Raw genomic sequence first — 12,864 nt, 5'->3', positions numbered from 1 at the left:
AAGAGGAGATATTTTATGAAATAGATTAAATGTGTGTTTGTTGGTTCAGAGGTGTTTTCTATAATGTTTATATTTGTGATTACAAACATCGCAGTATGTTGTATTCACCATATTTATAGAATAAATCTTTGCTTAAACTAAAATTTTGTTGATGAAAATTTCGTTTATTTTACAGGTGAATCTGTGCTTAAAACCATTTTATCCTCCAACTTTTTCACTTAATAAATACAATGTTTCAAGAAACAAAAGACAAGTTTCAATCAATCTCTTCATTTGTTAAAGATACTGAGAAATATGTCAAGGATGTAAAATTGAACAAAGATAAATATAACAACTATTGGATAAAAACAATTATGGTAAATAATATGAGTTCTTCAATTTCCTTCAGTGGAAGGGCGTTAAGTATACCTGGTAGAACATCAATTAAAGTATCTCTAACAAAAGTTTCTCCTCTCATTCTGGTAATATATTCAAAACTAGAAAAAGCAATGAAACAAGAAAAAGTATCAAAAAACAAAAACCTTATGGATGAAGCTTTAGAAAGAAAAGATAAGACCATCTGTAATATGCAAGGAGAAATTTGTATTTTTTTCAACAACCCTAAAGATGTAAATCCTGATGAAATAAAGGATGTAAATATATATCAGGTGAAATGACATTTCGTTCAATAGTCGTTAACGATCATTTTAAAATTACCTTTAATGTAAAAAATGTTGTCATTGAATCTGGTAATGAAAAAAAGTATATCGATATCGATGGTAATATTATTAAATATGAGGCAGTATACAACTGAAAGTATAGATGAATTTCAATTTAAGTAAAGTTTTACTTTATAAATATGCGAGACTTTCCTGATTCTCCAGATGACAAATTTGAGAATTGTCCTGCGTGTGAAAGACGGGGATTGAACACAGAGTCAAAAGCCTATAAACAATGTATATTCTGTGATTATCTTCTAATTAATGACAATAAAAAATATAAAAAGGAAAATAATTCTTTTAGATTTACACCAAAAAATGAATTACTTTACAAGATTGATTAGAGAAATGAATGTAAAGTATGAGGGTGATAACAACCTTTCCTTACAAGGGAAGAAACTGAATGTATTAGAGAAATGTTCAAAGGATTGTTGTTATATATTATTCATGGATGTGATTTTCAGGGAAATATCAACACAAGATATTGTATAAATAAAATAATGGATTATCTTGAAATTAAACCTGAACTCAGGATAAAATATAGAGTTTCTAAAAAAGCCAAAAATAAATTAAATAACCTGTTTTCCAAATATATAAATGAATGATTTTTTACCCATTTGGGAAAATAAGATAAAATTTAACAACCATAAAAATCTCCCAAATTCATTAAGATGTCTCATAGTTGGTTCAAGTGGATGTGGAAAAACCTGCTTACTTTTAAAGATGCTCCTCACTCCCAACTTTTTAGATTATGATAATTTAATAATTTTCACAAAGTCGAGTTTTCAACCAGAGTATCAACTTCTCTCACAAGGTTTTAATGCTGGTCTTCAAAAAGAAGATATAATCGGTTTATTTAAACGTCAAAAAAACCTCAATGATTATAACATTGAAGATATAATTCAACTATTTTGTGATACACAGAAATGTAAAAAGAAATCAAATCCGATAACTTGTATTCTTAGTGATAATACGGATGATATACCGTCTCCCCAAGATTTGGATAAATCAAAAAAGAACCTCGTTATCTTTGATGATTGTGTTAATGAGAGAAACCAAACGGTAATGGACAGCTACTACACAAGAGGGAGACATTCTTCTTGTAATTGTATTTATCTTAGTCAATCGTACTTTCAACTTCCTCGTCGTTCCATCAGAAACAATGCTAATACTTTTATTTTATTCAAGTTAAATTCAATAGATATCAATAATTTTTGGAGAGATAATTGTTCTACATTATGTAGTAAAAAGAAATTTGAGGATTACATGAAGCACACGACTGAAAAATATAAATATAATATATTGTTGTGAAACAAGATGAGATATTAAGGGATATATTTTTGTTTTATAAACAATTACATATATAAATGACAACTATTATTGTAAATCTTGTGGGTAAATCTGCTTCTGGAAAAAACTTTCATAAATCAAGGTTCTTGTGTAGTACAAATGAGAATATTGTAAATTTACTTAAAAAACTCCCCGTGGTACGCATTGTATCAACAACAACTAGAACAATAAGACCTGGAGAAGTAAAAGGTGAAGATTATTACTATATTTCAGTGGAGAAACATATGAGATTGAGGAATGAAGGTCAAATATTTGAGGAGGTTTCTCTTGGTACAACAAAATATTCACATTGTAAGAGTGAGTTAAGGAAACTAAAATCTGGTGGTCTTGGGATATTAGAAACTAATCCAGAAGGAACGAGACAAATTATTAAACATCTGAGCGGAGTGAAGATTTTATCATTCGGTTTTTATGTTGATGAAGAAACTCAACGCAAACGTATGAAAAGCAGAGATGCAAGTATTAGTGAAGAAGAAATTACAACACACATTAATGTTAATAAAGAATTTGATGAAATATTTAAAGAAAAGGATTTATTTGAACACATCTACTTGAATGATGAAGAAAAGGAAAATTTCCCTGTTGATCTTTACAATTCATTAAATGATATTTTACAATAAATAAATGGATGCAAAAGAAAGAGGAAGAAGATTTAAGGAACATCAAGAGTTGGTTTCAAAAGTTGTAAAACAACAGGAAGACATAAAGAAGAAACGCAGACAGAAACTAACGGGCGAAGAAGCATTTGAAAGAAAACAAGATAAATTTTTTAAACCACTTTTAAAACCTTCCCAAGAAAAAATGAAAGATATTTCCACAGTTCCCACAGTAGAATATGCTCCTAAAAAACTTCAAATGTTAAAAGATTTTGATCAAATGACGGAGGAAGAATTAGAGCATTTAGTAGAATTAGAATATGATGATGAAGGTTTATTTCAACAACTGGAAGAGATTAATCAACCCCCTGATTATATTGTGAATGCTCTTCAAAACAATGAATATTCAGCGGATTCAAAAACCAAAGCAGGACTCATTCCAACAGAACAACCAGCAATATTTCATCTTGTTCAAGAAAAGGTATTGATATTTAATGATGAATTAAGGTTCTTAGGTTCTGCTCAACCCCCTGTTCTACGAACTCCGAGATTATTGTTTCTTCTCACAAAAGATGGAAGACATGGTTCAACTGTGAGGGATGAATCAAAGTATATTGATAAACCATTGGATAAGGAAAATAATGATGATAGAGTATATATTGATTTGCTGAACTCTGTTGATTATAGGGTTAGTCTTTCTAGAAAACGTAGCAAGAACGAGAAGGAGAAACAAATTATTCAGGCTTTAAATAAGCTTGGTTCAGGTGTTAGTTGTCTTCCAAATGACCCATCACAATTAGTTAATTGACTGCTATTGTTTTTAGGTAGTAAGAAGGCTGGAAATAACAATTGTTTTAATGAAGCATCAGCCATTTTAGACCAGTTGATGAACATGAAAATAATTAATAAATCTCAATATAAAGACATTTTATCTCATATTAAATAAGATGAGAAGCACAATCCTGAGTTTTAATTTCACAACAAGCGACCACACATCTTCATTCCCATACCCACTACAACTTGACCCAACAAAAGAATATGAGGCATCTTTATTGTCCATGGAAACTTATAATACCTTATTTAATATAACTGATAAAAATGACAAGTTTAGTTATAATCCCGGAAGTGGATACAAAACGATAACAGTCTCACCCGGAGCATATGATATTTCTCAAATATCTTCCGAAATTGTTCATCTTATGAAAGAACAGGGTGATGAACCAAAAAATATTGTTATAGACATTCAAAAACATACTTCAAAATCAACGATTAAAGTTAAAAATAACTACAAGGTTGATTTCTCAATTGATAATTCATTTAGAGAGTTATTGGGTTTCTCCTCAAAAAAGATTGAAACTAATGGGACGTTTTACAGTGATAATGTCATTCAAATATCCTCAGGAATAAATTCCGTGTTAATTCACTGTGATTTGATCGATGGTGCTTATAATGATGGAAAAAAAAACAAATACAATATTTTCATTCAGCGCATACTCAACCCCAATTGGTTATAAATTCAATGTGGAACCCAAAAATTTGGTTTATCTCCCTGTGTCAGGAAAAACCATACACAGAGTAAATTTTAGGATAACCAACCAAGATAATCGTATGATTTCTTTTAATGGAGAAGTTATATCCATCAGAATTCACCTACGTGAAGTTTTCCAATAAATAAATACGATGGTTATTGTGAGGAAACACGAGTTGGGAAAATATAAAATAATTACAGGGGATGGGATGTTCCTTTCCCCATACTACAAGGGTGAAGGTATGTATCTTGGTAGAGGATACTATAAACCTAAGAGACAAAGGGGTGTTGGACATCAATTTAGAGGAGATGGGATAATTGATACTCTCATGGGTATTGGTTCAACTATTCTTAAACATAAAGATCTAATTGGTTCAACTGCTTCTGCTGTGGGAAATGTAGCAGGTGCTGTAAAGAGTATAAAAGATGCTCAGAAGGAATCTCATAAATTACAAGCAATAAAATAAATTAAGAAAGGCAAAACTCAGTTGTCCCCCCAAGAACGACAGAAAATAATTCAAATACTTGGATCAGGGTTTAAAAAGTTTTAACATCTTTTTTCCTAAATAAATACAAGTATGGAAGCAATTGATAGTATCTATGATTTGGATGATACTATTATTATCTCAAACTCCACTAAAAAGAAGATTACTTCAAGGTAAATGCAATAACTGGAACAGACTGGAATACGAATGGTACAAAAAGTTTTGAAATAAATAATCAACAAACCTATTTGAATCTATCCGAAAGTTTCTTGTTGTGTAAATTTAAATTCACTAAAGCTGGGAATAACACAAACGCTACACTTGTAAATGATTTCTTCTGGCAAATGTTTGATAGTGTGCGTTTGTATATTGGAACACAAGAAGTTGAAGTGGTTGATTATGTCTCTGCTGTATCTGAAATGATGAAATTTACACTCTATACATTCATTGATAGAATGGGAAAGGGGTCTGTCGAAGGTTTTATTCCTGAAATGTCAACGGGAACAAACACAGACCCTGGATATACTCAAAGCAAAGGAATGTATAATGATGATACAAAAGCAGTAAATAGTTTTACTGTGGCAGTTCCTCTTAAAGGTATATTTGGATTTTATGATCATGATAAAGTTCTGTATGGTCTTAAAATTAGATTTCAACTACCAAGGAATGATAATGAAAATAGATTGCTTTTTGGTGTTGGTAGTGCTTTTGGTGAACAGAATAAATTTGTAATTGAGGAGATGAGTTGGTATATCAGTGAATATACTCCTAATCTTAAAACAGAAGAGATGTTTAATAGAAGACTTAACTCAAAGAAACCACTCAGTGTATCATACCTCCAAAGAAGCAGTCAACATGTTAAACTCAACCAAACCACTTACATGTGGAATTTGGGTGTTCTGGAAGGAAAGCCACGATATCCATGGATCATTTTTAAAAAGCCAGATGGTGATACCGCGACTGATAAGAATAATGCATTGAGTGATAATGCTAAGGTGAAACAACTTCGCGTTTCTCTAGATGGAACATTTTATCCACGAGATAGATTGGAAATTAATTGGGAAAAAATGATTTTGCTGAAGCATACAAGTCTTACCAAAAGGTGTGTGAAAGTAATGGAAATAAAGAACCTATTTTGGATATGACAGCATTTAAAAGTTTGTATACAATCTATGCGTTTGACCTGAGCGCTCAAAAGGAAACTATAAAGTCTAATCGAGTGGATACTTCCCTATACATTGAAAGAGGAGAGAGTGAAGAAGTTGACACATATTGTTTGCTTTTGGAAGAAACAGAATTACAGATTAATACAGATAATGGTGTGATGATTAGTCTCACATAATTTTTTGTTAAATAAATGAGTGGCAAAGTACCAACTGGGGTATATGTTAATCAAATCAATCTTCATAAATTATCATCTTGTGTTCAAAATCAAAAGCCTTGTACGATTAACGTTAATACAATTCAGAGAAAAGGAGCAGTAAGAATTGATGTTTTGCTCACAAGAGAACAGGTTAAAATCTTGAAGGACACTGGCTCACTTAAAATTAAAATGACAAAACCAATGTTGAAAAAATATTCAATAAGAGAGACGAGTGGAGGATTTCTCCCATTTCTAATTCCTTTATTTGCTGGTTTAAGTGCGGTTGGAGCATTGACGGGTGGTATTTCAACAGCGGTGAAAACTGCCAACTAAAGGAAGGCTCAACTCCAGGCTCAAAAATAATTGGAAAGACATAACAAAGAGTTGGAGAAACAAATTAATGGAAGTGGTGTAATTGTAGATTTTGCTGAAAAACTTGAAGGTCTGCCTGATAAAGCGAGATTGTTAGTTGGAGATATGCTTTCTTCTATAGCACAAGCAGGTGTAAAATTAACGAAAAGAGGTAATGGATTATATCTTTCTAATAAATAAATGAGCATTGATGAGTGGTTTAAAGAATTTGGAAAGAATACAACATTAAATTTACAACTTGTCAAATATTGTAAGAAATTAAAAATTCATAATGTGGTTATTTGTATGAGAGATGAATTAACAAATGTGCCGAAACATACAAAGAATATTATTATGAACTTAGAAGATAATAATGGGAACGGTTCTCATTGGGTTTGTATTTTTAATAGTCAAGACAAATATTATTTTGATAGTTTTGGTCTTCCACCACCTGTTGAAGTCATAAATTTCTTACAGAATGGTGTTTATCAAATATTTCAAGTCCAAGAATTAAATTCCAAGTGTTGTGGTCAATTATGTCTATATGTGTTATTTCAACTCAACAAAAATAAAAAATTTTATGACATTATTTTTAATCTAATATAAATGACTTATGTTGGTAAAGATGGTTCTATCTTTGGTGTATCTCAAGAACAGGATATTGATTTATCAAATTATTACACAAAGGCACAGGCTGAACGACATAAATATAATATAACCAAAAATATTAACATGAAAAATGCTAATAAATTAAAAAATTATCCAAGCCTGACTGACGCGAATGACTTGGTGAGATTAAGCGATTTATCACAATATATATCTTTAAATAAAACGGCCGTGTATTTCAAAGATACAGAAGTGTTGATATTATCTCCAGGTCATACAGAATTCACAGTTCGAAGTAAAATAAATTTTTATAAAGAAGGGCGTATCGTTTGTATGAGAATAGAACAATGGGGGTATGATATGAATGATTTAGGGTATAATTGGTCATTTAAAATTGACCTCAAAGACCTGGAACAATTAAATCAGTCTCGTAAGGAAGAATATTATCCACTTGGTATTGAGAATGAGTTTTGTGGGGCCATGATTAGTAAACAACAAATAAAATAATTTAATAAGGGTAAATATAATAATGGTTTTGCCCTTGTTTATATCATGAAAACAGAAAAAACAGGATTATATATAATAAATAAGGAAATACAAAATGATTTAACTATGGGAAGATGGGGAGGTGTTTCGTGCCATAATATTATTCTAACATATATTTCTAATACATAAATGACAGCAAGAAGGCTTCAAGAAAATTATCATTTCTGTGTCCAAGCATACCTTCAAGAAAAGGGTATTCGGTGTTTAAATATGTTCTACAACATAAGAATGAGGTATTTTCAATATAAGATTGGCATTATGCTGATGTTGATAAACCGACAACTTTCGATTTAATTAGAATGTTAAATAATGAAAAAATTATAAAGTTAAGAAAAGGTGAGGCTCTTTTAGAAATTCAAAAGAAATTTTATTGGTTTCCTGTTGTAAAAAAAATTATTTTGGATACAGGAATAACAAGAAATCCTGATGAATATATGTATGATATTCTATGGGGTGTAAGTGATTCAAGGAAAATAAGGGATGAGGAAGGAGTTGAAGAAGAGAGGGAAGAGGAGGAAAAGGAGAAGAGAGAGAAGGAGGAGAGGGAGAAGAAAGAGAAGGAGGAAAAGGAGAAGAGAGAGAAGGAGGAGAGGGAGAAAAAAGAGGAGGAAAAAGAGAAGAGAGAGAAGGAGGAGAGGGAGGAGAGAGAGAAGGAGAGGGAGGAAAGAGCGAGACCAAATAAATATCAAAATATGGAAACCAGTGAGATTAAAAAAGATTGGTGGTATTACAGAAAATAACTCAACCCACCGAGGAGGAAATCAAAGAATTGACAAGTCTATTTGAAATATTTTCTTCAAGACTATTGACATCGACAAGATATTCATTTTAATTCAAGTTTTTCATTTTTATTTTTTTTTTCTTAAATAAATGGAGGAGAGAGTGAAGGCATTTCTAAGGATTCTTTATGTTTTAAAAATTAACATTCAAATGTGCATGTTGGAAACTAAAAAGGTTTTTGCACTCTGCAGGAATTTTTCACATAAATAAATGAGTTATTGTCTCAAATGTAAAAAGAAAACTAATACTAAAAATATTTCATATATTAAAAGTAAAAATAACAAGGTTATACAAAAAGGTATATGTTCGGTGTGTGGTTCAAAAAAAAATCAATTTATCTCCAAACACAAACTCGGAGGAGATATACAAAAGTTTTTATCAGGAAGTAAATTTACAACTACTGGAATACCAGGGGAATTACATCTACCAGGGTATTCTTTCTGTGGTCCAGGCACAAACTTGGATAAAAGATTAGATGAGGCAGACAATCCTAAATCCTGGAGTGAGCCCATCAATAGAGTTGATGAAGTGTGCATGAGACACGATATTGATTATGGGAATACCACAACGTTGGAAGAAAAGCATGAAGCCGATAGAGAAATGTTGTATAATTTGTCTCTGATACAAAATCCAACCTTGAGAGAAAAAGTTGATCGGTTCATTGTGAAGAAGATGATCAGTGCTAAATTGAAACTTGGACTTGGAAATTCAAAAAACTTATAGGCTCTAATGATGTCATTAAGACCGAAATGCAATTAGCTGATGAATTACATAAACCAATATTCACAAAGTTTCAGAGAAGGAAAGTTTATTCCAAGGAAGTAGATTATATCTGGTCTGCTGATTTGATTGAACTCAATAATGATAAGGGGTACAAGTATGCTTTAACCGTTATTGATTTGAGGAGTAGATACGCATGGGTTGTACCATTAAAAAACAAAACAGGTAATACTCTTATGTTAGCCTTTCAACAGATATTTAATAAAAGTAAGAGAAAACCTAAAAAATTGTGGACTGATGAGGGTAGAGAGTTTTATAACAAGACATTTCTGAATTTTCTAAAAAATAACAGTATTACATTATACAGTACCTTTAATGAAGGGAAGGCAGTTGTTGTTGAACGTTTTAATCGTACCTTAAAAGAGAGACTATATAAAACATTCACACAACTCGGTTCACAACAATGGTCATCTTTTATTCAGGATATTGTGGAAAAGTATAATGACACGGTTCACACGTCAACAAATATGAAACCATCAGAAACATTTACAAAATTAAAATATGAAAAAGTGATTAATGTCAGAAAACCTAAGTTCAAAGTTGGTGATATCGTAAGAATATATAGGTGGAAATCTCATTTTGAAAAGGGTTATATGGAAAAGGGTTATATGGAAAAGGGTTATATTTTGAAAACGATGGACGAACGAACTTTTTAAAATTGTTGATGTAATAGATACTATACGGTTCCTTGGACTTATAAGATATATGATTTGGAAGGGGAATTTAGGTTCATTTTATTCACAGGAATTACAAAAGACAAAGATAAATTGAAATTTTTTGACGATGACGAATTTTTTGACGATTTTTTGACGATTTTGAAAACGATGGACGAACGAACTTTTTAAAATTGTTGATGTAATAGATACTATACGGTTCCTTGGACTTATAAGATATATGATTTGGAAGGGGATTTTAGGTTCATTTTATTCACAGGAATTACAAAAGACAAAGATAAATTGAAATTTTTTGACTCCGCCCCTTTTTGACTCCGCCCACACAAAACCCACCCACATAAACCCCACCCCACACAAGCTCCACACAAACCCCACCCCACACAAACCCCCCACAAGCTCCACACAAAAACCCCACCCCACACAAGCTCCACCCATATTCATCATATTCACATAATTAGTGATTAGTTAATTAGTTCCCCACACACAACATGTTTATTTAATTAAAAAATTACCCGCCCATCCCCACTAGCTCCACCCATCCACCCATCCACCCATCTCTCCACCCATCCATTTATCCACACAAACCTCATCCACATAAGCCACATCCACATTCACACCGCACACATAAACCCCACCGAAACCCCTCCAGCATAAGCCCTGCCCACATAAACACTCCCCACATAAACCCCTCCCACACAAGCTCCACCCACATAAACCCTACCCACACAAACCCCTCCGAAGCCCACCCACATAAACCCCACCGAAGCCCCGCCCACACAAGCCCCACCCACATAAACGCCCTCCCACAAGCCCCGCCCACACAAGCCCCACCGAAGCCCCGCCCACATAAACCCCACCCACACAAGCCACGCCCACACACGCCCCGCCCACACAAGCCCCACCGAAGCCCCGCCCACATAAACCCCACCCACTCAAGCCCCTCCCACACAAGCCCCACCCCCTCATCCCCCTGTGCACCCCCACCTTTGACCCACCACCTCCCTCATCCCACCCCCACCCTTCCCCACACACACATGGGGAGGGGTGGGATGAGGGGGTGATGGGTCATTGGGGGAGCGCACATACCCCCCCCCCCCCATCCCCCCTTCCCCCCTCTCCTTCATGTCTTGATTCTCTTTTTGAAATTCAAAATCAAGTAATTGTAAACAAAACAAATATAATGAATCAAAATTGAAAATATTAAATATTCATTTGCGAGAATGTATAATCTTTCCCAGCAATCTTCTTCAGATGTCTTGTGATTTCGAAACTCAGACACCATATTCTGTTGTGAAACAAAAAGTGGATAATAATTAGGTTTTATAAAGATAATTACATGGTAATATGAGTAAGCCTGGTGTTGGTTCTAAGTTCAAGCCTCGTTGACCACTGAATTAACACACCAGGAGGCCGACTCAGCCTGTCATCCTTCCAAAGCCAATAAAATGAATTCCAGTGTACTGGCAAAACCGCGTCCAAACTAATGATGCAACCAACATAAGGCGACATTCCAAAGAGAGAGTGATATTAATAAAAGAATAAATAAACAAATAACTAAATAATAATTCAGAAACATTTACCTCCAGAAAATCATGTGTTGTACCATATTGCTTCAACAGCTTATGTTGTGTGATCGAGCTGAAAAAAATAAAATAATGAGTCAAGGGTATAGATGGAGAGACAGACAGAGAGAGGTAGGTAGAAAGACAGACAGAGAGAGATACAAAGAGACAGACAGGGAGAGATAGAGAGAGACAAACAGACAGGGAAAGAGACACACACACACACACGCACACACACACACACACACACACACACACACACACACACACACACACACACACACACACGCACGCACGCACGCACGCACGCGTCTCACCATTGGTTTAATTCATTCGAGATCAGAGGCCGTGATAAGACTTTGTACCAGTCATTATAAATGTTTTTCAATTCTCTTCTAAAATCATTGACCTCTTCAATTAAAGCATTCATTTGATGCACCTCATCGTGATATGTAAACTCCACTTCTTCCAAGGACCTGCCAGAAAAAAAAAAAAATATATATATATATATATATATATATATATATATATATATATATATATATATATATATATATATATATATATATATATATATATATTTTCGCATGATCACGATTTAATTTATAATCAATTGCTTCATCGTTCAAAGAGGAAACCATACACAAACTTACCAACTTTGTCGTGAGCTGTTATCTTCATCGGAAGAGAGTGAGTCCATGTCTCAGTTTTTTTTTTACATTGGTACAAGATGACAAAAAGATCAGAGGCCGTGATAAGACGTCATGTCAGTCATTAAAAATGTTTTTCAATTCTCTTCTAAGATGATTGACCTCTTCAATAAGAGCATTAATTTCATGCACCTTGTCGTGATATGTAAACTGCTCTTCTTCCAAGGACTTGCCAAGAAAAAAAAAATATATCAGAATTATCACGATTTAATTTATAATCAATTGCTTCATCATTCAAAGAGGAACCCATACACAAGCTTACCAACTTTGTGTTGAGCTGTTTTGTTCGTGGAAGAAAGATCGCTCATGTCTCAGTTGTAAAAATGAAAATCCCGTCTGGCAGAAACTTTGTCTGGCGAATCACTTATAAGGCAACGATGAGGAGATTGCTTAATCATTGGGTGTGGCCACAGGAAATGACGCTTCGGGTGAGACAGCTTGGAAAATAACTGGGCGATATATTCTCAAATTGTATGAATCATTTTTAAAACATACTTAAAATGCCCTAAAATGATTTTGATTAAACTTATGTTTAAAAGCCTGTTCGTGTTCTGAGATAAAATAGAAACACGAGGCCTTGTCTCACAGAATAGTTCCTATTTTTTCACAGCATGACTGTCCAAAAACACTTCCTCATTTTCACAGCACGACCGTGTCAAAAAAACACTTCCTCATTTTCATGGCACGAACTGAAAACATTTGAAACAAAACTTTTTTATGGCGTGGTTTATGCACAAAAATGATTTGCAACTCGGGCGGTGGCCAGATGAGATCATTAAGAGAAGTTTATCATTTCGTAATGGCACAAAAGGGGTATCTTAAAAAATATAAAGAT

At 33.4% G+C, this 12,864-nt stretch overlaps 1 protein-coding gene across 1 annotated transcript in view; it reads left to right on the top strand.

The window, feature by feature from the left end:
• The window catches only part of LOC147016037 (neogenin-like), a 557,153-nt gene that overhangs the window by 478,972 nt on the left and 65,317 nt on the right, over window positions 1–12,864 (top strand). The gene's annotated exons all lie outside the window — the stretch shown is intronic.

The sequence above is a fragment of the Eptatretus burgeri genome, chromosome 12 (genome assembly GCF_056783735.1).
Source record: "Eptatretus burgeri isolate ZD-2024b chromosome 12, Ebu_testis_v1, whole genome shotgun sequence".
Classification (NCBI taxonomy): domain Eukaryota; kingdom Metazoa; phylum Chordata; class Myxini; order Myxiniformes; family Myxinidae; genus Eptatretus; species Eptatretus burgeri.
The sequence above is the reverse complement of the archived record's forward strand: the minus strand, read 5'-3'. Positions and strand labels throughout refer to the sequence as shown.